The following is a 6000-nucleotide window of genomic DNA, read 5'->3' as shown; positions in this document are numbered from 1 at the left end:
GTATAATTTCACATATACAATGCCTTGCTTCACTACTCTTAGTTTCTGGTCTTTGCTTCGGTGTATTGTAGGGACCTGAGAAGAGCATAACGAAATCATGAAAACGGAAGGGAAGTTTACACTATAATACTCATATGGCAAAACGATGTAGCTTTGTTCACATACTTTAAAAAAAGAAGGAGCTTTGTTCACCTAACTTGATCGAGCATTGTTTTTTTTAGGATGTGTGAGAATTACAAATCCTAAGAATAAAGTGAGAATTACCGATGTACTTTTTAAGACTCTGATTTGCGTGAAGTATTTATAAATTCTCTAAAAATATTGAATATGAAGAAAAACAAGACTTCTCGAGATCATAGTGACAAATCGAAACTGAAACAGAAACATCTTTGTTTTTTTTTTTTTTGAGGTGACATCATGTGAGATTTTGTGAAAGTAATTCACGTGCTGAAAAAAAATGCTTAGACACGCGGCATCGAACCGATGACGGCACGCTAAGGTTGAGCCCCGCAACTGTGCGATTAACGCACACAGCCACAAATGCCAGTGAGCTGCTGGCGATAAGCAAGAGGTCATCAATTTGCCACAAGCATTTGAAGGACTGCGTCACGAAAAACGCCTTAAATAACAATGTTATGCCGATTGCGGCCCGTTGAGAATGGCTTCAATCGAAAACTGAGTGTCAGAACTACATACGGTGCACTGATCATAAATAAAACCTGCTTAGTTTTACTGCAGTGAACGTTTTTGTCTCGAAAAACAGGCCACTATCTTTCCGTTTCAGTAGACTCCCATTGTACGATCTTTAACTGCTCTGGGAACGAAATTGAAGCTTATCCCAACATCATCACTGCAGCACCCTCGTTAGTTAAGGTTCCCAGACGCGCTCTGTGGTCTGTTTTTTTCAAAATTTACCCACTACAGTTATTTATTCAAGATAACTCACTGATTACATTGAAAACGCGCTAGCTTCAAGCTGGGACCGCTAGGGGCGCTGGCTGGTATGTGTCCAGAAAAGCAGATAAGACGAAACAATGAACCGAATAGTTCAACGCTGAAGTTGCTTACCATTGTCTGCAGACACTCTTCAGTTTAGGCAGTGGCCTTGCACAAGCGCTGACACATGCCGCTGCTACGAGAACGATAGTTTGAAATGTGTTTGAAATGTCGCCGACGTGTTTATAGCCACTTTGTGCATATAAACCTTGTGACAAGCCAGGCAAACTACTGGTGGTGCTGTGGTATAATAGTTATCGTGTTTACACTCAGTGCGTGTTGTCGCGAGTTCAATTCCTGTGTCGTGCGTACTCGAATGCAATTGTCATGTTTGCGCGGTAAAGCGTATATGTACATTTTCTGCTATGTCCCTGCGATGAATAATAGCAATAAATACCTCTTAAGCTCTAATTTCATGCCTGAAATACTTTCTCTTTTTCGGCAGCGTATAAAAGGGCGTTTCTAAGGTTCTCAAAACAGCAGAGAAACTACCACTGGGATCTATTCAAGCCCCCAAATTGAGTTCAATAAAAACACCAACTTTGCTTATAAATTCCCTCTTTAGACCCCATTTTCTTCGTAAACAAACCTTGTTAAGCCTTTTGCCAACACAAATCGGCCGTGTATCTCAAAAACGGAGCTATTTTGTCGGTGATACACAATAAGCGAAGCTTTATCACTTCATTCAGTATCAAATACGAGAATAGCTGTGAATGAATGAGTTTATTAAAGCAGGCTGATCACTAGAAAAAATTTAAGTGGACGGCTTTCGCTTCAATAGGCGCCGCCATCTTATTTTACGCATTCCGTTAGCATGCTGGTGTCCAAACGAGGAAAACAAAACTCCCCAGAGACCCTACAAAAGCAGCGCAGACAAGGGTGCTCGCGAAAACCTCAATTAAGAGGGCGTTTCACTTAGTACCTTATGGATGCATGCTGGAACACGGGCTTAAAACACCCTAAAAGGCTAAAACGTGTTTACAGTGTAGACCACTGTGGCGGGGCAGCTTTCGAAGTTCCTCTCTTTGTGCAGCAAAGGACGGACTAATACGTTGGCATTGTGAATATGTGCCAATACACGTCTCCCGTTGATACGGCTGACGTACACGTTTACGTAAAAACACGCGGCTTGTGCGTACTGTGCCACGCTGAGCCTCTAAAATGACGGTATGCACACAATGGTCGACAGATTACAACAATTTTGCATAAGGTCTATCGGGTAAACAGCTCATAGATGCGGCACCGAAACGGCATCGGTCGGAACTCAATAAGTTCCAGAACGGCGGTTGCGTCTACCTGAATTAAACTTGGAATAAATGAGCTGCAATAAGCAGTCCGAGGTTTTTACACATCGAGTTGTTGCTCATTTATTTCACGAGTGTCCGCGTAAAATAAATGGTTGGTATTTAATGTCAGATAAGAGTTTCAAAATTAATCAGTCACCTCAAGAATAACTGAGTTCGTGTTTTTTTATATCAGTAAGTTAGCCAAAAGTTTGCCTTTTGCATTTTCAGTCTGATTCCCCATCCGCTGACACAATTTTCTTCTTGATTGATTCATGCGTACAGTATATATCTCTTCGGCACCAGTAACGAATAACACGTCCAAGCAATACGTACAGGTTCCTAACAGGAGACGCTCAAACGTGTGTCCTTTGTGTTTATATGTGGTTTATAATGGACATGGTGTACTACTGATTTTCCTTGTCATTAGTTACACCAAAATAGAGCATTGATTCTCAAAGTAGATTTCACGCAACCCAGCGTTTCGGTGAAGGGTATGTAAGGATTTGTTGTTTTAGATTTTACGATCAATAGCCCACACATCCTACATGATGGATCGGCAGATGGCGGCACTTTCATGCGCTGAAATAGCCCTGAATAATTGTGTATATAGTGCGCACCATGAAAGTCACGCGGTTTGCGGACCGGGCCGAGTCAATCAAGCAGGGCGCTGGTAAATTATGTTCGTGAGCTTTGTCACGCGTGTGCGGTAATCGATTCAGTCATCCTGAAAGCTGAGATAAGGATGACAATACTGGCTGTTCAAACAATTTGAAACGGTGTTTCGAGCAGGCGGAGTGCTTTATCCGTGGCTTCTGGTGCGCCGGCATCATGTGGCAGTTTTCCATACAAGTTCATTTGTCACCGCACTAAGTTTGTTTTTATCAAAATGCCCAACGCTCACTTCCGTAGGTGCAGCATGCAAGGCTTCGTGCTGGCGCCTCACCACTGGTATCTCGGTATAGGGGCGGCCATTTCAGAGTCCGGCTAACATGTTTCCTTTTTTAAACTAAAGTTGGTTTTGGCAGGTATGACACATTTCTTACGATGATGAGATGGCGCTGTAGAACACACCGAAAAACGGCGCATAAGCGGAGAAAGTTTATATAAATATGATCGCGTTCGATCATATTTATATGGAAAGCGAGCAATGGAAAGAAAAATGGTAGGTGTAACCTTAAGAGACAAGAAGAGAGCAGAGTGGATTAGGGGACCAACGGGGGTTAAGGATATCATAGTTGAAATAAAGAAGAGGAAATGGACGTGGGCTGGGCATGTAGCGCGTAGACAGGATAACCGCTGGTCATTAAGGGTAACTAACTGGATTCCCAGAGAAGGGAAGTGGGTTAGGGGGAGAGAGAAGGTTAGGTGGGCAGATGAGATTAAGAAGTTTGCGGGTATACATTGGCCGCAGCAAGCACAGGACCGCGTTAACTGGCGGAACATGGGAAAGGCCTTTGTCCTGCAGTGGACGTAGTCAGGCTGATGATGATGATGATGATGATGATGATGATCGCCTTCCCTACGTTGACAATCGTTGCAGGCGAAAGTGCTTGAGTCTCCTGTGCTTAGATTTTGGTGCGAGTTAAAGAACCTTGTGTGGTCAAAACTCTTGAAGCCTTCCACTACACTTTAAGTCATAGTTATAAATTGGTTTTGAGACGTTAAACCACAACAAATATAAATATTTATACTATTAGAATTGGCCTGCGATATTAACGGTAATAAGCTGATGGAGCAGTTCTAATAATCCACCCATGCGCATCGAAAAGCTTCATGTCACCAAGGCTCCTCTCCGCGCTAAAGTTAGCAGTTTCGCGACTATAAGGAAGTACCGCCGGAGTTCCTCAAGGCCAGAAAAGTGAGAAACCCAGATCTAGATGGCTCGGTTTGTTGATTCTTCAATTTCTCAGGCCTTTTTTTTTTCTGGGTATGGACCATAATCGGACGGCGCCTTGCCCAGTAAACTAATTCACTTGCTTAGACAACGGATTGAAAATTAATCTTATAGTCTTTACACCTTTTTATTTAAACTTTCTAGATTTAAAAAAAGAATCTTTTGAATGATAAAGAAAACAAACCGAAAAACTTACAGAAGTGTAATCAAGACAACGAAATTAAGCTACACCTACAACTCGATTCGTTAAGATTTTTGCGAAAACATTCAGCGTGGAAAACGCTAATGTGGCTTCAAGCGAACATTTTTGCACCCAATGAAAGTATCTTCGGAAGTGATAAATTCAAATTCAACTTTTGTATGGGTTCTTTCAGTAGTCCTTTCCTTTCTATCTTAATTCTTAGCCAGGTTAAAAAGAAGTGTTGCGGAGGCTCACTCTCGATCTTTCAATTAGTGTTTTTCGCACTTGCCTGCTGTAAATCATTGGTAGTGGGCTAGTGATCCATAGTGAGATTTTTCCAATTTTAATGGCATACAATCGCTAGGAGTTCCTGTTGGACGAGGAAAGATTAATTTGCGTTACGCCTTGTAACATACCGCTGCGATGTAAAAAATCAAGAAACTGATAATAAAGTGCTTAAGGCTTCACAAAACAATACTGTATGACTTTAAAGTCAGATTTTGTTGCTTTTACGTCATTGCTAGGGTTTAACTCGGTGATGCTAAATCGCCTATAAGTTTAGTAGACTTTATCTCGGTGATGGTCGATTGTTTGTATGTTACTTCTACAGGTCCGGTCAAGGCTTTAGCTAGGTGATGCTTCAAGTTGTTTCTCTGTAGTTGCTAAGGCTTTTAACTTTGCAATATGAGGTTACTTTTAGGCCACTTCTGTGGGCTCCTAACTGCTTTAAGAGTTGCTTCTATAGGTCATCTGTGCTTTAGCGAGCATAAGGTTGTTTTCATGTAATCGAAGTCTATTTGAAACCTAAAAATCACCCAGCTAAGCTGTTTGATGCATTGCGCGACATATACAGTACAAATTTTCTATTTTTTTCTTTCATTCTTGCCAGCCTTTCTCTTTATCTCTGTAGCCCAATATGATATATTTGTGTTTCTTTTACATATATCTATCTCTCCTCTTTTTCTCTCTCACGTATTACACGTGCTACGCTCCGTCGAGCATAGTTTTGTTGAAACCTGGCACCTACTGCACACCCTTGTTTTGCTTCCCCGATTCCTCTAGTTCATACCCACGTGAAGAGCGAGGTACTACAAAACACAAGCTGCCGATAGCCTAACTAAACAACTACACTGTAAAGAGAATGTATAAAGCACGTGCCGGTTCGCGATAGCTTGAACTTGCCTTTATTTTAGGACATTATCTCATCTTTGCAGTTTTCGATAGTCCCCAAGCAACTAAACGTATACCACGTTAATTTTATCATCTAATTAACACATTTTAGGTGGAAACTATAGGTTTTTTACCCCGTTTATTATAGAATTTTGGGTGAAGTAAACACCTGTCGGCTCTGCTAAAAGTTTCTCAATTTTGTTATTGGCTGTTATTTTCTTTTCTCTCTTTCTTCGTCTTATTGAAAATTTTAAAATTATTGTTTTTCTTTCCATCTTCGTGGATATGTTAGTAAGCTGTAATATTGTTTTTATTAAAAGTGTACACACTTTCTTGGCCAATTGCTCAGAGTGGGTATGTGCCAAAAGAAGCTAGAGGAAATAAACAAAATAACTAATAGCTAAGCTTCACTACTGTAAAGACAAAGAAGAGAGCGCAGGAGCACTGATGATGACGATAGTTGGATGTTTTTG

The sequence above is a fragment of the Rhipicephalus microplus genome, chromosome X, assembly GCF_043290135.1.
Source record: "Rhipicephalus microplus isolate Deutch F79 chromosome X, USDA_Rmic, whole genome shotgun sequence".
NCBI lineage: Eukaryota > Metazoa > Arthropoda > Arachnida > Ixodida > Ixodidae > Rhipicephalus > Rhipicephalus microplus.
The sequence above is the reverse complement of the archived record's forward strand: the minus strand, read 5'-3'. Positions refer to the sequence as shown.